The following is a 21,648-nucleotide window of genomic DNA, read 5'->3' on the forward strand; positions in this document are numbered from 1 at the left end:
GGATCCTTTCCTGATAACCTTCTACCTGAAGGTATTTTATTACTTTATTTTTATGGTGTTGCCATCTATTTACATAATGTAACTTTCCTTTTGCATGCCATTAAACTGTGTAAATTGAATTACTTCGTTTTATAATTTGTCTTTCAACCTTGTTTGATATATTTATTCAGTGTTTGAGCACTTGCTATTTGTTAGGCACTGCTGTAGTATGGGTGTTAGCAGTGAGCAAAGCAGACTATCAAGTCCCAACCCTAGGGGAGGTTACATTTAGTGGGAGAAGTAAGTAAAAGGTCCCAGAAGTACTGGGTTTGGTAGGACATGCCTGTAATTCCACCTGCTTGAGAGACATGTCTGACAAGGATTTAAAGGTCAAGGCTAACCTTGCTGCTTATAGCAGTAAGACCCTTTCCTGTTTTGTTTTGTTTTTTTGGTAGGTCATGGGGATTGAACTCTGGGCCTGGGCACTGTCCCTCAGCTCTTCAGCTCAAGGCTAGTGCTCTACCATTTGAACCACAGCACCACTTCTGGTTTTCTGAGTGGTTTATTGGAGATAAGAGTCTCACAGACTTTCCTGCCCAGGCTGGCTGTGATCCTCAGATCTCAGCCTCCTGGGTAGCTAGGATTATAGGCATGAGCCACTGGTGCCTGGCCCTTTCTTAAACAAATACACAATGTTGGAGTGTTGCTTAAGTGGTAGACTGCTTGCCTAGTATACACAAGCTCCAGGGTTCAACCTCCAGTTCTCACCCTCCCTCCAAAAAAAGAAAGTTAACATATCCTTATGGCAGCAGGAAAAATGGGTAGATGGGTCTGTTTGCAGGTTTCAGTGTATTGGTCAAGGTAGGTCTTCCTAAGTATGTCCCCTTCTACAGGTGAAGGGGCCATGGGTGAGGCGAGCATTCTAGGCAGAGGGTCCAGTGTGCACGAAGTGCAGTATGTATGCCTGCTCTAGGAGGGCAGCGTGGCTGGGAAGAAGAGGGAAGTGGAAAAATAAGTCTGCTGGGCCATTGTTGAGATTTGGTTTTTTTCTGAGTCTTGTTTTGAGCAGGTGTGACATGATCTGGTTTCTAAAGGTCCCCTGAAGCCAGGTTAAGAATAGCTGTCCCTGTGCTCCTAGAAGGAGGCTTAGGAGCTGTGGCAGAGACCCAACAGAGCAGTCGTGGCAGCTTGAACTGCAGGAAACAGGGGTGGTAGGTGAGAAGTGGTTGGATTCTGGATTCATCTTGAAGAGAGGGCAGGCAGGATTTGCACAGATTGGATGTGGGTGTAAGAGAAGGGAAAGATGGGATGAGGGACTTTTGCTTGTGGTGGGAGGCACCATTTAAGAAGAAAGGGAAGAATCCAGGAAGAGCAGATTGTGACAACTAAATCAGGAGTTGGGCTTGGATCTGTCCAGTTAGGAAAACTAAGCGGATGGGAAGCTATGTAGGAGTAAGATACTTGGAGTTTACAGGAGAGGTCTGGGCTGCCTTGGGACTTGAGGTGGAACTGTAAGAGTTGTTTTTGTTTTTGTTTTTGTTTTTGTTTGGGTCCCGTCGTGGGTCTGAACTCTGGGGCTGCGCGCTGTCCCTCAGCTCTTCAGCTCAAGGCTAGCACTCTACCACTTGAGCCACAGCACCACTTCTGGCTTTTTTCTTTTTGCTTATGTGGTGCTGAGGAATCGAACCCAGGGCCTCATGCATGCAAGGCAAGCACTCTACCACTGAGCCACCTTCCTAGCCCCGGAACTGTAAGAGTTGTGAGGTTGAGCAAGAGCGCTGGACAAGAAGGACCAGCTCTGAGTCAAGAGCAACCAGGAGAGAGTGGCCAAGGTGAAGCTGGAGCAAGTGTTGCTGGGACCAGAGGAGGGTGGGAACCTAGTGTTTCCATTCTAGGTCAGATGTGAAGAGCAGAAAGAGCAGCCCCCACAAGGCACAAGGCAGTGTGAGCAGGGAAGGTGTCGTGAAGAGAAGATCTCACACCATTAGAGTTCTGCTGAGATAGGAGGAACCACAGCATTATTGTCCTGTTGGTGGGAATTGATTTTTCAGAGGAGACACTTTCTGAAGCCCTAGTTTTGGGAAGAGATCAGGGACCAGGCAGAGGGCCTACTTGGAGATTGGCATTTGTGGGCCTTTTCTTGGTGAGAAGGGAGCAAGCAGATGAGGAGGTTGGGTAGAGGAATTATGGGCATTTCTCTCTCTCTCTTCTTTTTCTCTCTTTCTTTTCCCCAGTGAGATGAGGGGAGTTGGGTTGGGCAGTGTGAGGAAAGGAGCAGGGAATAGGTGGAATAGGGAAAGATAAATGGTTAAGATGTGGGATGGGCTCTCTGAAGATCGCCTTTCCTGAATTGAAATATAGGCATCTTGATTCTGTTGTTTCACTGGAAGCCAAATTGCCAGTGCTTCGTTTAACTGGTGTTGTGGGTTTCCAAGCAAGAATGGAAGAAGGCAGCTGAGGACAGGGTGTGTGTGTGTGTGTGTGTGTGTGTGTGTGTGTGTGTGTGTGTGTGTGTGTGTGTGTGTGTGTGTGTGTGTGTGTGTGTGTGTGTGTGTGTGTGTGTGTGTGTGTGTGTGTGTGTGTGTGTGTGTGTGTGTGTGTGTGTGTGTGTGTCTGTGTGTGTGTGTGTCTGTGTGTGTGTGTGTGTCTGTGTGTGTGTGTCTGTGTGTGTGTGTCTGTGTGTGTGTCTGTGTGTGTGTGTCTGTGTGTGTCTGTGTGTGTGTCTGTGTGTATGTCTGTGTGTTTAGCAGGGCGGGCAATGGCATTAGAGTTGAGGAGGATGGCAGATGAAGATCTCTGTCCATGCTGACATGTGTGCCTATAGTGTATTCCTTTTCACTGTATTTCAGAATGAATGAGTCTCATTTATTCTTTGTTCTATCACTGGAGAGCAGTTTTGGTTCCAGTAAGAAAGAAGCCTACTCTCAACAACTGCAAAAGCATTTTCCCAAAGTTCAGACTTTGGAAGGAATTTCAGGGTAGTGGGACCATGCATATCTTCTAAATGGTACAGATTGTTTCCAGATGTCCAGGACCAGTTGGCCTTGGGATGGCAACTATATTGCTGTTTGGTAGGTGTGATCTTATACCTCAGGGTTAAAAAAAAAAACAACTTTATTGAGATATAATTTACATATTGTGTAGTTTACCTATTTAAAGTGTACAATTCAAAGAGTTTTAATATAGGATCATAAAATCATTATCATGATCTCATTAGAACGTTTTCACCATCTCCAAAACCTTGTACCTATTTGCCTGTTTTAGACATTTCATATAAAAAGGCTTATTTGATTAGTTTTTTTCACTTAGCACATTTATAAGGATCCCCTATGTTTTTAGCATTTCTCTTGCCTTTTTCCTTCTCCTCCCCTCCCCTTTTACCAGCCTCCCCTCCCCTCTTTTCAGGGTTTGCTTATGCAGCACAGGATCATCTCAAACTCTACCTGCTCCATTCTCCTGAATGTAGGATTACGGGTGTGTGTTACCATGTCTGTCTTTCTATGCTTTTTAATATTTTTTGATTTTTCATCGTTCTATGTAATTTCTGGGTGTTTTCTTCAGTTCTGTCTTTGAGATGAACAATTGTCTCTTCGCTTTAGTAGTTTGAATCTTACTCGTTGATTGACTTTAGTTTTATTCTTTTTTGAGGACTGCTGGAGATTGAATTTAGGAATTTAAGAATGCTAGGCAAACTCTACTACTGAGCTACACCCCAGCCTCTATCATATTTTCCAATTTTGATAACTTCTATTTAGTTCTTTACCAAGTCTGCTTGTCCTTTATTGGTAGTTTGTTCTTTATGCTTTCTGCAATGTATTGTTTCAACAATATTAGCCATGTATTCAGTGGGTAATACCAGTGTTTGCATACTTACCTTTTTGTTTATAGAAGCTCATTTTCTCTTTTGTTTATTTTCAAGTATGTATCACAGTCTTTGTTTATCATGCTGTAGTTTGACAAGAATGGCCCATGCGTATGTAGTCAGTGGTCAACAGATAGTTCATTTAGCTCCTACTGTTGTATAAGATACTCTGGGTGCTTGATATTGTACCTTCATGGAGCTTTGCTTCTAGTGCAACCTTCTAAGGTATGGCTATGAGAATATTCTCGCTTTTATCAACCAAGTTTTATATTTCAAGGAAAAATTTAGCATCTTGCCCAAGATTTTTAGGTATTCTTGGACTAAAGGGCTCCATATATTGACCAAGCAGAAGTGTTTAGTGTCTGAGGTTTAGGTTGCTGGTACTGTCAGTCTGGGTTACTCTTAAATCTTTTTTTTTTTTCTTTTGTCGGTCGTGGGGCTTGAACTCTGGGCCTGACTGCTGTCCCTGCGCTCTTCATCTCAAGGCTAGTGCTCTATCACTTGAGCTGTAGCACCACTTCCAGCCTTTTCTGCTTATGTGGTGCTGAGGAATTGAACCCAGGGCTTCATGCATGCAAGGCAAGCGCTCTATCACTGAGCCACCTTCCCAGCCCCATGCTCTACTATTTAGAGCCACAAACCCACTTCCAGTTTTCTGGTGAAGATGAGTCTTCACAGATTTTCCCGCGGGGCTGGCTTTGAATCTCGAGGCTCAGGTCTCAGCCTCCTGAATAGCTATGATTACAGGCATGAAAAACTAGCATCCGCCTCTTTTTTTGGGGGGGGGGGTCCAGTCCTGGGGGCTGAACTCTGGGCCTGGGCGCTGGCCCTCAGCTCTTCAGCTCAAGGCTAGCTTTCTACCACTTGAGCCACAACGCCACTTCTGGCTTTTTTCTTTTTGCTTATGTGGTGCTGAGGAATCGAACCCAGGGCCTCAGGCATGCAAGGCAAGCGCTCTACCACTGAGCCACCTTCCCAGCCCCTCCAGCCTCATTTTTTTGTGTGTTTTGTGTGTGTGTGTGTGTTTTTTTTTTTTGTCGGTCGTGGGGCTTGAACTCTGGGCCTGGGCGCTGTCCCTCAGCTCTTCAGCTCAAGGCGAGCGCTCTACCACTTGAGCTACAGCGCCACTTCCGGTTTTCTGGTGGTTTATTGGAGATAGGAGTCTCACGGTCTCTCCTGCCCGGGCTGGCTTTGAACCGTGATCCTCAGATCTCAGCCTCCTGAGTAGCTAGGATTACAGGCGTGAGCCACCAGCGCCCCGCGTGTGTGTGTGTTTTAAGAGCTAAAATTTCCCTTTAACCTGGATTATTCTTTTGTCAGCAATTTCTTAGGTTTTCTACTTCTTCACATTAGTCGGTTCATTTCTATATCTAGACAGGGGAAGATTTCAGCATAATAGTTTTTTTGAATTGGTCTCTTTTGATTGCTGGAAAACATTAATGTGATCTTGGTGTGTGTAATTCTAGTCAAGAACACTAAAAAGAGTTCTCTGGAAAAATGTGTCAACACAGATTCTGAGGCAAACCCATCTTGAGAAGAGGAGAGACTGTATTACCTCTTTGAGGAACAACAACGTCATTGTGGGGGCTGAGGCTAGTGATGAAGTGGGGTTTGTTTTGTGATACAGTGGTAATAAGCCTTGTGAATTCTGAGCTGGCCCCGCCTCTCCTGCACCTCCTCTTGAGGAAGGCTAGGTACTGTGTGGGGAGGAGCTGCACTGCAGAAGACAGCAGTAATGACTAACTGCCCTTGATCCTAGTTTAGTAATTCCCAGTGGAGCCAGAGTGTGGAGCACAGAGGCTGTGTAACTATCGTTTTCATCAAACTTCAGGAAGCAGCTTGATAACATTCCAGGATTGGGAAGAATGAGAAGAGGTTGTAGGGGGCATGGGTTAGAGCTCTAGCTCCTTTAGCAGAAGTGTTGTGAAGATTAAAAAGAAACATTACTGGCTGTGTTTGGGTGTATTCTTAGAAAAAAGTAGGAGTACCCATTCCTGCTGGCTACATTTTCATTGGGGCTAACAAATCTCAGTTCCTGGCATCAGTGAGAGGAGGGGGGGGTGGGGAGGGAGGGGCTGGTCCTGTGGCTTGAACTCAAGGCCCTCTTAGTTATAACTCACTCAGTTATGTAGCTTGATAACTCATTTCCTTTTTTTTGTTGTTGTTGTTGTGGGACCTGAACTCTGGGCTGCGGCACTGCCCCTCAGCTCTTCAGCTCAAGGCTAGCATTCTACCATTTGAGCCACAGAACCGCTTCTGGCTTTTTCTGCTTATGTGGAGCTGAGGAATGGAACCCAGGGCCCTAAGCATGCATGGCAAGCACTCTACCACTGAGCCACCTTCCCAGCCCCAATAACTCACTTCCTTTTAGTACGGAATATAAGGGTCTATTGTCTAAATGTACCAGAATTTATTCAGTCGCCTACTGAAGGACATTGTGGTTCCTACCAACTTTTGGCAGTTGTGGATAAAGATGCTATAAATATCTGTGTGCAAGGTTCCAAAGTGACTATCATTTTGTATTACTGCCAGCAAAGAATGAGAGAGAATTCCTGCTATTCCACATAATAGTTTACTTTTGGGGTTGTGTTTTGTGTTTGGACATTTTTTGGTCAGTCCTAGGTCTTGAACTCAGGGCTTGGGTGCTATTCTAGCTTTTTTGCCTAAAGCTAGTGCTCCCCTCTTTGAGCTACAGCTCCATTTCCAGTTTTCTGGTGTTAATTGAAGATGAGTCTCATGGATGTTTTCCTGCTCTAACCATGATCTTCAGATCTCAGCTTCCTGAATAGCTGGGATTACAGGTATGAGCCACCAGTGCCCAGCTTTTGACTATTTTAATACGTTTGTAAATACTATCTCATTTTATTATTATTTATTAATTTTATTTGGTCCTGGGGCTTGAACTCTGGGCTTGGGCACTGTCCCTCAGCTCTTCATCTTAAGGCAAGTTCTCCATCACTTGAGCCATAGCGCAACTTCCAGTTTTCTGGTGGTTAATTGGAGATGGCTGGCTTTGAATCGTGATCCTCAGATCTCAGCCTCCTGAGTAGCTAGGATTACAGGCTTGAGCCACTGGTTGCCCAGCTTAGTTTTTTGATATATTTCATGATGGTTATCATCTTTCTCATATTGATCTTGTGCATATTTTCAAGTATACTTTTATTGTTATTATTAAGGTGTTATACAGAGGATTGCCATTCTCTTCTGCATTTTATTTTTATTTTATACCTCAGTATTTTATGGGAGAAATGCTAGTGTAAAGCCTGGCTGTGTGTGTGTTTGTGTGCCGTGTGTTGGTATTAGGGCTTCGAGCCTGTGGACTGTCCTTTAGTGGTTTTTTGTTGTTGTTGTTGTTGTTCAGGCTAGCACTCTTATCACTAGAGCCATAGCTTTACTTCAAGCTTTTTGGTGGTTAATTGGGGATAAGAGTCTCAAGGGTTGCTGGGCGCTGGTGGCTCATGCCTGTAAATCCTAGCTTACTCAGGAGGCTGAGATCGGAGGATCATGGTTCAAAGCCAGCCTGGGCGGGAAAGTCCTCAAAGCCAGACTGGGCAGGAAAGTCTGTGAGACTCTTATCTCTAATAAACCACTAGAAAACAGGAAGTGGCGCTGTGGCTCAAAGCGCCCAGGCTCAGAGTTCAAGTCCCATGACCGACCCAAAAAAAAAAAAAGTCTCATGGGCTTTCCTATCTGGGCTGGCCTTGAAAACTCTGTCTTCAGATCTCAGCCTAGGATTAAAGGCAGGAGTCACCAGCACCTAAAGGCTAAAAATGGGCCCTTTTAGCAGTAGTACAACTATATAACAGATATTTCTAATTTGTTATCTTCTTTGTTGTTAGCTCAGCAGTTTTCAGATGGTGTTTTGAATTTTGGTTTCTTCTTGAATGAACACTGTTCTTTTTTTTTTTTTTTTTTGGGTCCGGTAGGGGGGCTGAACTCTGGGCCTGGGCGCTGTCCCTCAGCTCTTCAGCTCAAGGCGAGCGCTCTACCACTTGAGCCACAGCACCACTTCTGGCTTTTTTCTTATGTGGTGCTGAGGAATTGAACCCAGGGCCTCGAGCATGCAAGGCAAGTGCTCTACCACTGAGCCACCTTCCCAGCCCCATGAACACTGTTCTTGTTGGGACATTACTGGGTTTTTCTATTATTGGCTCCGTTTGAACATGGCATTGTCCAAGTGTAAGAATGATCCTCTGGTGTTTTTTTTTCTTTTTCTCTCCTTTCCCTTTTCTCTTTGAGCCATTTCTTTTCTTTTTGGGCCATTACTGGGACTTGAACTCAGGGCCTGAATACTGTCCCTTACCTTTTTTTTTTTTTCTGTGCCAGTTCTAAGGCTTGAACTCAGGGCTTCGGAACTGTCCCTGAACTTTTCCCAAGGCTAGCACTTTACCACTTGTCACAGCTCCACTTCCTGCTCTTTTGGGTGATTAATTAGAGATAAGAATCTCCTAGACTTTTCTGCTTGGGCTGACTTTGAACTGTGATCCTCCGATCTTAACCTGAGTAGCAAGGATTACAGGTGTGAGCCACCAAGTGCCTGGCTGTTTCTTACTTTTTTGCTCAAGATTGATATTCTACACTTTGAGTCACAGTTTCACTTTTTGCTTTTTTTTGTGGTTAATTGGAGATGAGGGTCTCACAGACCCTTTTCTAGACAGCTTTAAACAATGATCCTCAAATCTCAGGTTCGTGAGTAGGTAGGATTACAGTCATGAGCCACTGGAGCTCACTTGTTTTCATTCTTTTGAGATAGTGTCTCTAACCATGTGCTATGTGTAATAGCTAATATACCTAAGTTGGTTATTATATTTGTAACTTATTTGCAAAAAGGATATAAATGGTCATGTAAGATTATTAGGTTCAAATAAAAATGTGTAAATATTATACATTGATAAAACAAAGTACGGACGCTGAAGTCCTTAAAAAACAATCCTTGTTCAGCGTTTCCCTTTGCAAATCTAGAATGTATCACTATTTTGTATCAACTTTATTGAGATGTAACTCACATATCAGAGTTAACCCATTTAAAGCGTTCAGCTTGGTGTGTTTTAGTGTATTTATGGAACTTTTCAACTATCACACTCAATTAGAATATTTTCATTGTTCCACAGAGAAACCCAGTACTGTTTAGCACTTCCTATTTATCTCCCATTCCCCAGCCCTCGGCGACCACTAATTTATTTTTTATTTTTTATTTTTTTGGTCCTGGGGCTTGAACTATGGGCCTGGGCGCTGTCCCTCAGCTGTTCAGCTTAAGGCTAGCGCTCTGCCACTTGAGCCACAGCGCCACTTCAGCTTTTCCTGTTTATGTGGCACTGAGGAATCAAACCCAGGGCCTCATGCATGCGAGGCAAGCACTCAACCACTGAGCTACTTCCCCCTTTTCTTTGGCAGTCCTGGGGCTTGAACTCAGGGCCTTGGTACTGTCCCTGAGCTTCCTTGTGCTCAGGGCTAGTGCTCTACTACTTGAGCCGCAGCACCATTTCTGACTTTTTCTGAGTAGTCTATTGGAGATAGATAGATAAGAGTCTGTTGCACTTTTCTGCCTGGACTGGCTTCAAACTGTGATGCTTAGATCTCAGCCTCCTGAGTAGTAGCTAAGATTACAGGCATGAGCCGCTGGTGCCTCACTTACTAATATATTTTTGTAAAGTTGCCTGTTTTGGGCATTTCACTTATATAATGGAATTGTGTCATATGTGATATTTTGTGATTAGTTTATTACTCTTAGCTATACTTTGAAGACTCATCTTTGTTGTAGCATGTATCATTTCATTTTGTTCTTTTGCCAAATAAAAGCCATTACATTCTTTTGTTTGTTCATCAGTTGGTGACTGTTTGGCCTATTGTAAATTTTAGTTCTTATAAATCTTGCTACAATGAACATTTGTGTATATTTGTCTCTGTTGCCACAGGAATTGAGTGGAATTGTTGGGTCATATGGTAGTATGTTTAACCTTTTGAGAAACTGCTAGCCTTTCGTCCAGAGTGGCCTCACCTTTTTTATTCCCACCTGCAGCGCAGAGGATTCTTCTCCATCTATGTTCATTTGTGTCTGCTTGACTAGAGTAGGTGTGAAGTGGTGTCTTACTGTGGTTTTGGTTTGCATTTCTCTTAGGGCTGTGTGTTCACTTATGTTCTTATTGGCCATTTATTGTCTTTGGAGAAATGTCCTTTTGAATTATTGGCTCATTTTGCTTATCTTTTTGTTTTTATTTTTGCAGTGCTAGGGATTGAACGCAGGGCATGCCAGGCAAGTGCTTCCGCACTGAGTTATGTTCCCAGCCCAGTATTCACCCAGTTTTTAGTTGTTACTGACTGGTATATAAGTTACTGACTGTATATAAGTATTGATCAGCTGTGCAGTTAGTGAATACTTTCCCTCTCTGTGGCTTGCTGCCTTTTCTCTTCTTGATGTCATTGAGGTAAAAACAACTCTCGAGGAATCCAATTTATGATGAAGGTTTTTTTGGGGGGCGGTATCTTTTTTTGGGGGGGGGGTCCAGTCGTGGGGCCTGAACTCTGGGCCTGGGCGCTGTCCCTCAGTTCAGTTCTTCAGCTCAAGGCTAGCACTCTACCACTTGAGCCACAGTGCCACTTCTGCTTTTTTCTTTTTGCTTATGTGGTGCTGAGGAATCGAACCCAGGGCCTCATGCATGCAAGGCAAGCGCTCTACCATTGAGCCACCTTCCCAGCCCCTGGGGGGGCGGTATCTTGTATTTTGGTGTCATAACATTCTTAAAGGCTTTGCCAAATCCAAACTATCAAGATTTTTTATTCATTGTTATTAAAAAGGTGATGTACAGAGAGGTTATGGTTTCGTAAGTCAGTAATGAGTACATTTCTTTTTGGACAATGTCATCTCTTCTCTTGCTCTCTCCTAGTTTTTCTCTCCCATCCCCACCCACAAGTTGTATAGTTCATATTTGATAGTGTCTTGAGTACCATTGCCGCATTTATTCACCCTTTGTCCCTCCGATTCTGTTTCTCCCCTTATACAAGCCATGTTTTCTTCTGAGAATTCCTTCCCTCCCCCTCCCCCCACCCTTTCCCCTTTCCCTTTCCTCCTTTCCTTTTCTTCAGTACTGGAGATTGAACTCAGGGTCTTGTGCTTTCTAAGCAGACACTTTAGCCACTGGAGCCATAACTCGAGCCGTGTGTGTGTGTGTGTGTGTGTGTGTGTCTGTGTGTGTGTGTGTGTGTGTGTGTGTGTGTGTGTGTGTGTGTGTGTCAGGGCCTTGTGCTTTCTAAGCAGACACTTTAGCCACTGGAGCCATAACTCGAGCCGTGTGTGTGTGTGTGTGTGTGTGTGTGTGTGTGTGTGTGTGTGTGTGTGTGTGTGTGTGTGTGTGTGTGTGTGTGTGTGTGTGTGTGTGTGTGTGTGTGTGGGCCTTGTGCTTTCTAAGCAGACACTTGAGCCACTGGAGCCATACCTCGAGCTGTGTGTGTGTGTGTGTGTGTGTGTGTGTGTGTGTGTGTGTGTGTGTGTGTGTGTGTGTGTGTGTGTGTGTGTGTGTGTGTGTGTGTGTATCAGGGCCTTGTGCTTTCTAAGCAGACACTTTAGCCACTGGAGCCATACCTTGAGCTGTGTGTGTGTGTGCGCGCTACTTCTGGAGTTTGAACTGAGGGCCTAGGAAGCACTGTCCCTGAGCTTTTTTCTCAAGACTAGCTCCACTTCTGCCTTTTGGTGGTAAATTGGCGATGAGAGTCTAATGGACTTTACTGTCCAAGCTCTCTTCAAACTGTGATCCTCAGATCTCAACCTTCTAAGTAATGACGATTACAGCCATGAGCCACCAATGCATAGCTAAGCCCAGTTTTTTTTTTTTTTAAATTATTATTCTTCAGATAAATGAAGGACAAGTTCATAAAAAGGCATTGTTATTTATTGAGTTTCAGCCTCAGAACTGTTAAAAAAAATCCTTAGGATAAACTTGAAGAGGTAATTATGTCAAGGCATATGTGGATTTTAATATCTTTTGATAGCTATAACTAGAAAACTTACTCCAGTTGCAGTTTTTTACCAGGAGTTCCAGCCAGTTTCACATTAAATTTTAAGACCTTTTTTTATTAGGAGAAATTTGAATATACATACACATAGGACAATATAATGAAACTTCAATTACCCGTGCCAACAACTACATCCCCTAGGTCAGTTTCATTCTACTTTCTGACATTTCCCACTCCTTTTCTAGACTAATATGTAAGAACTCTGTGAGAGTAGAAATATAGAAAAGTAGACATGTTCTAAATATGTCTTTACAAGCTAAACCCACCTGTGTAATCTGTCTCCTAGATGTCCACCTGTGTTAATTTTCCCCTAGGGCACTCAGTATTTTGACTGCAGCACTGGTGACTTGTACCCAGTTTTTCTTCTGTCATTAGAATTTTAGCATGTGTACTCTTATGTCTTGCTTCATTCCCATTGTTTATAAAGTTGTCTGTATTATATAATCCTTCTTGTTGCTATATGCAGTTTCATTGTTGCTATATGCAGTTTCATTGTTTGAAGCTATTCTTTTGATAGAGTGGTTATACCAGATTTACTCTGCCAGCAGTGTACAGGGTGTGTTTTCCCCTTGTATTCCCTTCTTCTCTCCATTTATCCTGCCCCATTGCCATGAATCCTTTCCCCTGCCTGAACCTTATTGTAGTAATAATTTCCACCTCTTCATACATGTATTCATCACTTGAATGTCCTTAAAAATTTTTTTTTGAGGGGGATGCTGGTTCTGGGGTTTGAACTCAGGGCCTGGATGCTGTCCCTGAACTTTTTTTTTTTTTTGCCAGTCCTGGGGCATGAACTCAGGGCCCGGGCATTGTCCTTGAGCTTCTTATGCTCAAGGCTAGCACTCTACCACTTGAGCTACAGCACCATTTCCATTTCTGTTTATGTGGTACTGAAGAATTGAACCCAGGACTTTATGCATGCTGGGCAAGTACTCTACCACTAAGCCACATTTCCAGCCTTCCCTGAACTTTTGTTTTTTGTTGTTGGTGGTGGTGGTTGTGGGGCTTGAACTCTGGGCCTGAACACTGTCCCTCAGCTCTTCACCTCAAGGCTAGTGCTCTACAACTTGAGCTATAGCGCCACTTCCGGTTTTCTGGTGGTTTATTGGAGATAAAGAGTTTCATGGACTTTCCTGCCTGGGCTGGCTTTAAACCACGATCCTCAGATCTCAGCCTCTTGAGTAGCTAGGATGACAGGCGTGAGCCACTAGTGCCATCTTCCCTGAATTTTTATTTTTGCTCAAGGCTAGCTAGCATTCAACCACTTAAGCCACAGCTCCACTTCTGGCCTTTTTTGTTTATGTGGTGCTGAGGAATCGAACCCAGGGCCTTATGCATGCGAGGCAAACACTACCACTGAGCCACCTTCCCAGCCCCATGCTGTTTTTTTCTTTTTAATGAATTAAGTGTTTTGTTGCATTAGATCTTTATTGGTGCATAGTAAATGATCCCCGAATGTGACCTATACTAGCAGTAACCACCTGTAGTTTCTCTTGATCAGGAATTTCAGAATGGCTTTGTAGAAGCTTCTTATCAAGGTGGCTCACTCACATGCTTGGCAGGTTGATTCTGGCTTTAGTGGGAGGTCTTTTTCACTTGAACCTTTGCCAGGGGTTTCTTAGTGTCTCAGGACATGGTGGCTGACTTGCTCCAAAGACTCAGGAGACAGAACAGTTGAAAGCTGTTATAATTATGACCTAGCCTCACAAGTGACATAGCATCTAATATTGCCATGTTCTGCTTGTTGGAAGAGCCACTCAAAGTTCAGCTTACACTGGAGGGGAAGGGACTGTACTCCCTTGAAAGTAGTGGAAGTGTCAAAGAATTTGTGGGTGTATTTCACAACACAGCATTTGGTAGGAGTTTTTTATTTTAAATAGAGATCTTGTGGTAGATAAGTATATTGTGAATAGTTTTGCCCATTTATGTGGGGTTGTTACATCTTTTGAGGAAGACAAGTCCTCTAATTCCTTTTTTCTTCTTTGGCTAGCCCTGTCTATACTATTTTGAGAAAAATCTCCAAATAGGTATTTTATACACTTCTTAAGATGAATATTTAAAATTTTGTTTTAATCATACAGTTACAAAACTATCATCTTTAAAAACAAAACAAAAAGTACACATGGGTGCCTTCATACCTGTAATGGTAACTACTTGAAAGCCTAAGATTAGGAGAATTGTAATTCAAGTCCAACTCATCCATGTGACACCCCTTCTCAACAGTTGAAGGTGGGCTTGGTGGTGTGCACCTGTCATCCCAGCTACTGCAGGAAGCATATAAAGTAGGTCAAGTCATGGGCCAAGTTAAAAAAAAAAAGTCTCAAAATAACAATTGCAAAGGAAGGAGGGAGGGGGAAAACATTGAATGCATGATTTTGTGGTAGAGTATCTGCCTAGCAAATGTGAGGTCCTGAATTCAAACTTCCATATTTCTCCCCTTAAGTACCATAGTTTTCTTATTTTGGCAAATTAGGATCCAGATAGTTTATCCACATTTTAAGTATGTGGGTTCTTCATTCTTGCTCCCCTTTATCTACTTGTGAGAGACATGACTTGTGTGTTTTCAAGGCCATATGACAGTGCATTTTCTTTTCTGTGGTGCAGCCAACTAACAGCTTGGTCATTTTGTGTGAACCACACCCTCTCTGGCAGTTAAAAGTGATTTGGCATGGAATCAGCCTGGTCCCAGTTCTTGATAACTAGATTTTCCCTGTCATCTGCTTTTCTCCTTTTACTGTGTATTAGCTTTCCTTCTCCTGTGGGTGCTTTTTGTTTTTTGTTGGTAGTGGGACTTGAACTCTGGGCCTGGGTGTTGTCCCACAGCTCTTCAGCAAGGTGAGCGCTCTATCACTTGAGCCACAACGCCACGTACGGTTTTTTCAGTGGTTTATTGGAGGTTAACAGTCTCATGGACTTTCCTGCCAGGACGGCTTGGAATCTCAATCCTCAGATCTCAGACTCCTGAGTAGCTGGGATTACAGCGCCTGGTGTGGATGTTTTTTGAGTTGTGATGGCCAATTTTTTTTAAGGGCTGATTACTGAAAAAAAAATTTTGTTTTTCAAATTTCACTGAGAACGTTTTATTGGCCTTTGGATAGAAACGGGAATTTATTTGCCGGGTAGGATAATCCCATGGTACTTTTGCTTGGCCTCCTCTTTGCTGATTCTGTGTTTGACACCAAGGTTGCCTGCCCTGCACGTCTTATCTGTGATGCTGAAACTTAGCCTACCCAGCATCACATAGAAGTCCAGGTTGTAGATACCAATGGTTGAGTCATATTTGATGCCCAGATTGATGTGTTCCTGGATCCCCAAACCAAAGCAGTTTCTGAGAAGTTATTTTTTCTTGATTCATACTTACTCCACTCCTTCAGATCTTTTCTAGGATTTCTTCTGCCTTAGCCCAGTGGACTGTGCAGTCGACAGCAATCTTTATTTCTTCTGATGCCAAAGGATCTGCCAGTGTATCTAGTTTCTGGAAACTCTGGAGTCTGCTCTGTGAGCTATTCCAACACCTGAACTGCCTGGGTCAGTCTGTCTCCACTCTCTCTAACACAGATGTTGAGGCAGAGCTTGTGGATTCGAAGCTCCTGCATGGGGTTCTCTTTTTCACCTTGATCCTGCACCAATATAGAGATAGGAAGCTGAAAATTCTTAAGTTCTTTTTCTTTAGTCTTTCTTGGTCTCTTTATTATAACAGAACCTTGTGTGGTAAAAAATTAGAAACATTAATGACAAGCTGATTAGCATAAACATTAAAATTCATGTACAGAGATCTAAGGGTTAAAATTTAAAAGCTGTCTTTATAATTCTAATTTTTGTGTGTGTTGGTCCTGGGGCTTGAACTCAGGGCCTGAGCACTTCTCCTTAGGTTTTTGTTCTACCACTTGAGCCACAGCTCCACTTAGAGCTTTTTGGTGGTCAATTAGATTTAAGAGTCTTAGTTGTTTCCTGCCCAGGCTGACTTCAAACAATCCTCAGATCTCAGCTTCCTGAGTAGCTAGGATTACAGGTATGAGCCACTAGTACTTTGCCCCTATTTCTAATTTTTAAGACTTCAGCTTCAGTAAAATTAAAATTTTCATGTTTTGTTTTGAGTGAATGTACATAAATGACACCGAGTTTTGGCCAGTAATTCAGCTGCCACATATCTGTACTAGGCCTCAGTACTTTCTGTTTTTATCATACATCGTTAAAGAAGAAAGATACAGTATTGGTACCCTCATTGAAGTACTCAGCAGTGTCAGTAGAAATACAATGCAAGCCACTTATGTACTCTTAAATCTTCCAAAAGCTGAAAAAAGTAGGGGAAAAAAAAGCAGAGTAAAATACATTTAGATTTTACATCTGTTTTATTTAACTCATCTAAAATAGCACAACATGTAATCAATGTAAACAGGTTTTTTTCCCCCTTTATTTTTGTTTTTTTAGTGCCAGTACTGGGGTTTGAACTTAGTATCTTGTGCTCTGGTTGCTTTTTCACTCATTGAGCCACAGCTCCATTTCTGGCTTATTGCTGGTTAATTGGAGATAAAGAGTTTTTTAGATTTGTCTACCTGGGCTGGCTTTGAATCTCAGTTCTCAGATCTCAGCCTCCTGAGTAGCTAGGGTTACAGGTGTGAGCCACTGGTACTAGTCTATTTACTTCTTTTATTTATTTTTATTTTTGCTTTTTTTTGTGTGTTGTTCCTAGGGCTTGAACTCAAAGAGTTTTGATTCTGTCCCTGAGCTTTTCCTTAAGGCTACTGCTCTATCACTTGAGTCACAGAGCCACTTCAGCTTTTTGGTGATTAATTGAAGATGAGTCTCATGGACTTTCCTGGCTGGACTGGTTTCAGACTGCAGTCTTCAGATCTCAGTCTCCTAGTATAACAGGCATGAGCCACCAGTACCAGGCTATTCACATCTATTTTTCCTATTTAGTCTTTGAATTCTACTCTACATTTCAAATTTTTAGCCTACTCAATTCAAGCTAACCCCATTTACATGCTCAGAATCCTCATGTGGCATCCACAGTGGCCAGTGTAGATCAGAATTAGCACCATCCTTTCTACTCACAGAAGTAAAAGAAGACTGATGAAAAAACAGCCCTTGGAGAAAAGGGCAAGAGGCCACCAGGAAGATTAACTGGGAAGCTGTGTCCATCTTCAGGCAGTGGCCGGAGATGGGAGAAAGTAGATATGAAGAAAGTGAAATTGATAAAGTTTAGTGGCTTGGAGTGGAAGGGCCCTGAGGCGCCAGGGCTGGTCGTTCACCGCTAGTACATGTCTTATTGGATGGGGAAGACTTGGTGAAGGAAAGTTTTGGTTAGGTGGCCAGTGTGTGATGAAATCAAAGACTTTCAGTTTTGGTAGTAAGTAATGAATATATATGTTTGTGAGGCAACCAAGGGAACATGTCTGCTAGATGGATACCTGTTTTGTTTATTTTTTCTTTTTTGTTGGTCAGGGGGCTTGAACTCGGGGTTTCTGTACTGTTCTGTCTTTTGTGCTCAAAACTAGCATACTATCACTTGAGCCACAGCTTTTTGCTGGTTAATTGGAGATAATAGTTTCCAATAAAGTGGACTTCCTGCCCTGACTAGTTTTGAATGGTGATCTTCAGATCTCAGCCTCCTGAGTAGGTAGGATTACATGTGTTAGCCGCTAGTCCCAACCTTGTCATTCAACTTTTTACATTTATTTTACTTATTTTACAATATTCCTCAAGTTGCTTTTTATTTATTTCAATGTCCTGGTTTTATTTATATTTAACTTCTTAGTTTCATAGGAATGAAAAATTCTGGGATTATTGAGGAATTATTTAGGAATGTGAACTTTTTTTAGGTAGGTCATGGGGCTTGAACTCGAGGCCTGGATGCTGTCCCTGAGCTCTTTTGCTCAAGGATAGCACTCTACTGCTTTGAGCCACAGCACCACTTCCAGCACAGCTTTCTGGTGGTTAATTGGAGATAAGAGTCTCACAAAAGTTTCCTACCTGGGCTGGCTTAGATCTCAGCCTCCTAAAGTAGCTAGGATTACAGGTATGAGCTCCTGGTGTCTGGCCAATAGAAATTTTGTTGTTGTTATCGTTGTTGTTTTTTTGTCAGTCGTGGGGCCTGAACTCGGGGCCTGGGCACTATCCCTCAGCTCTTCAGCTCAAGGCTAGCGCTCTACCACTTGAGCCACAGCACCACTTCCGGCTTTTTTCTTTTTGTTTATGTGGTGCTGAGGAATCAAACCCAGGGCCTCATGCATGCAAGGCAAGCACTCTACTACTAGCCACCTCCCCAGCCCCCAATAGAAATTTTGATGTCTTTCTTACGGTTGTACTTGGGATTATGTATTTCAGCTTTTAGGTCAAGTAAAGCTTGAATGTATAATTCATTTGAGCTACCTGAGTATAGCTTGTTGAATGGAGTTTGTTCCATCGTGTTAATCTTTGCTCATGGTTCTCTTCTTAGCTTTACTTTGGATGCTAATTTTCTCATTTGTGACTTGGCTGTGTTTTTATAGAGATGGGCTTCTTGCATGCCCATGGTGATTTGAGTGCTCATTAGGTACATTGCTAGACAGTGATGTAATCCAATCGGGTGCCAGAGTTTTTACTTACAGTACAATACAGTACTTACACGATAGGCTTTTGAAAGTTAGTAGCGATTTACCCTGGATGTTTTGTACTTTATACTGTAGTCTTCTTACATTCTTGGTATGGTGATTTTTTTTTTTTTTTTTTTTTTTTTTTTGGCCAGTCAGGGGGCCTGAACTCTGGGGCCTAGGCGCTGTCCCTTAGCTCTTCAGCTCAAGGCTAGCACTCTACCACTTGAGCCACAGCGCCACTTCTGGCTTTTTCTGCTTATGTGGTGCATGTAAGGCAAGCACTCTACCACTAAGCCACCTTCCCAGCCCATGGTATGGTGATTTTTGATGAATGGTTTAGATGTCTTTGTATTCTTTCATTGGCTTGTGTTAAAATAATTTTCCTGAAATTACCTTGATAGAATTATCTATATATTTTCATGATATAGATTTTTAATGGTATCTCCAAAGACTACCAGATGCATACATTTAATATTGTACCTCATTAAGTAAAAAAATCTTATCAAGCATTGTAGCCTCCTCCTTTGCTTCCCCTTCCCATCCCTTTCCATTTTAAGTGTTTAAAAGGGAAAAAATAATACATTTTCTCAGATGGCTATCACTTGTTCCTTCACCATTCCCAAAGTCCCAGATTACTCCCTAACATCATCATCTCCTATCTGCAGTGTAGTCTCCTGCCATTTCTTCTAGAATAGGTTAGGTATGCTGTCTGTACATACCTTTTGCTTGTCTTCATTTGAAGGTATGTTTACTTTCGTTCCTGAAGAGTATCTTCACTGGACATTGAATTCTAGGTTGACAATTTTTTTCATTCAGCAATTTAAAATACTATTTTAATATGATGTTTTGACATAACTCTCTTTTGACCTCTTTGGTTTGTGCTTAGAAATCCCCTGTATAATGTGTTGTCTACTACTAGCAGATTTCCAGATTTTTTTTTGTATCTTTGGTTTTTCTACTTTTTAATCATAATATATCTGACTTGTGGTTTTTATTGGTTTTGTTTTTGTTGTTAATGCTTGTTTGCTGAACTTCTTAAATCTGTCTTAAATTTATATCTTAAATTTATCTTTTATCAGTATAGCTATTTTAACAATATTTTCTGTTCCAATATTACATGTATTAAAAAAAATTGTTTCTACAAATTATGTGTGCACTCTTTTTTTCTTTCTTTCTTTTTTTTTTTTTTGCCAGTCCGGGGGCTTGAACTCATGGCCTGGGCACTGTCCCTGAGCTGCTTTTGCTCAAGGCTAGCACTCTACCACTTGAGCCACAGTGCTACTTCAGGCTTCTTCTGTTTATGTGTCACTTCTGGCCTTTTCTGTAATAGTTGATTGCTTTGAACTGTGATCCTCATATCTCAGCCTCCTAAAGTAGCTTGGATTACAGGTGTGAACCACCTGCACTCTGCTCAATTTTTATTTTTTTAGATTTAAAGCTGTGTAGATGGGGGCTGGGAAGGTGGCTCAGTGGTAGAGCACTTGCCTTGCATGCCTGAGGCCCTGGGTTCGATTCCTCAGCACCACATAAGCAAAAAGAAAAAAGCCGGAAGTGGCACTGTGGCTCAAGTGGTAGAGCGCTAGCCTTGAGCTGAAGAGCTAAGGGACAGCGCCCAGGCCCATAGTTCAGGCCCCACGTCCGAACCAAAAAAAAATATATAGCTGTGTAGATGATTTTTATTCACATCATCCACATAAAGGCAAATCAAGGCTAGGTCCTTTCTTATTATCCTTAACTGTAATATGAGGGTAGTAGTGAATAATAATAGGCAAACACAAAGGGTAGATATTCATTCTCTTATTCTTGACTTTTGTGATTAAGCAAAGGCACTTAGGTTGTTTAGTTTAGAAACTACTTTTTTTTAGCCTAAACTGGTTTGTTTTGTGCTAGGGATTGAACCCAGGGCTTTCAGCTTGCAAAAGTACACATTATATTACTAACTTTTTAATTAATATTTTTATGATTATGTGGCACACACATTCCCTTCGTTAGTCTGGAGTACAGTAGTGGAGAACAGAGGATAAGCTTTGTCATAGGGTTAGAGTACGTGGCTGTTGAGAAAAGTGGCTTTTGTTGTTGGTAGTGGTCATGGGGTTTGCCTGGGCACTGTGCCTGAGCTCTTCAGCTCAAGGCTAATGCTCTACCACTTGAGCCACAGTGCCATTTCCAGCTTTCTCTGTTTATGTGGTGCTGAAGAATCAAACCCAGGGCCTCATGCATGGGAGGCAAGCCCTTTACCACTGAGCCACCTTCCCATCCCCAACTGTGGCTTCTTTAAGGAACTGTTGGCAACAATTTGGAGGAGGGTATTATACAAAAAGAAATAAAAAGTATCAAAAGAAATACAAAGTATAAGCAGCACCTTTCTCAGAAAAAACTACCACTAAAACAGAAGAATTGCTAAGACAACATAGGACACAGGAACAAGATCTGATGCAGGAAAAAGACAAGAGACTTCCTGGCTTGGGAAGACCTGTGACATCAGACAAGGCCAGCCGAAAGTCCTCATAAGAGTAGGAAAATAATTCTTCAGAAACACAAAGATAATAGATGAGTCAGTAAAAGCAATTTTTTTTAAAAAAATGATGTATTTGTAAGGAAAACAAAAATTTGCTTAGAAAGAGAAAATATAATTTACCATTTAGCAGCTGTAAATAGTATGTATGATACCTTGCTAAGCACTCTACTGCTGAGCTGCATTCCCAGCCCTTTCTTCACTCTTAATTGATCATTAGAGTACGTATACTGCTAGGACTGAAAATTATTTCTCAGTTTGCACAAACTCAGTGTCTTAACAGAACTTGTATACAGTTTTGGAGTCTGAAAGTCAAGATTTCAGTTTTGGCTCATTTAGTTGCTGGTGAGGGCCCAGTCCTCACATGACTTTGCCTCAGCACAAGTGGTTTCTCTAGTGGTTCTTCTTATCTTTTGGAGGGTTGGGGGAGAGGCAAGGACAGTACTGGAGTTGGTTTGAGCTCATGGCCTTGTACTGTTTAGGGCTCCACCACTTGAGCTGGGCATTTTTATGTTTCTCCCTGGCTTGGCCTCATTCTGAGATCTTCCTACCTCTACCTCCAGATGCATAACAGGTGTTGACTACATCCAGCTTGTTGTTATTGTTGGTGGTGATGGTTTTTTTTGGTCAGTCATGGGGCTTGAACTCTGGGCCTGGGCACAGTCCCTCAGCTCTTCAGGTCAAGGCAAGGACTCTACCACTTG

The 21,648-nt window shown here is 42.4% G+C and overlaps 1 protein-coding gene and 1 pseudogene across 13 annotated transcripts in view; one reads left to right on the forward strand and one right to left on the reverse strand.

Annotated features, from left to right (window-relative positions):
- The window catches only part of Ppp6r3 (protein phosphatase 6 regulatory subunit 3), a 115,433-nt gene that overhangs the window by 9,946 nt on the left and 83,839 nt on the right, over window positions 1–21,648 (forward strand). The window lies entirely within an intron of this gene.
- LOC138818595 (large ribosomal subunit protein uL5 pseudogene) lies at window positions 14,960–15,474 on the reverse strand (annotated as a pseudogene).

Source organism: Dipodomys merriami, unplaced genomic scaffold, assembly GCF_024711535.1.
Source record: "Dipodomys merriami isolate MVZ:Mamm:240054 unplaced genomic scaffold, mDipMer1.0.p SCAF_78, whole genome shotgun sequence".
Lineage (NCBI taxonomy): Eukaryota > Metazoa > Chordata > Mammalia > Rodentia > Heteromyidae > Dipodomys > Dipodomys merriami.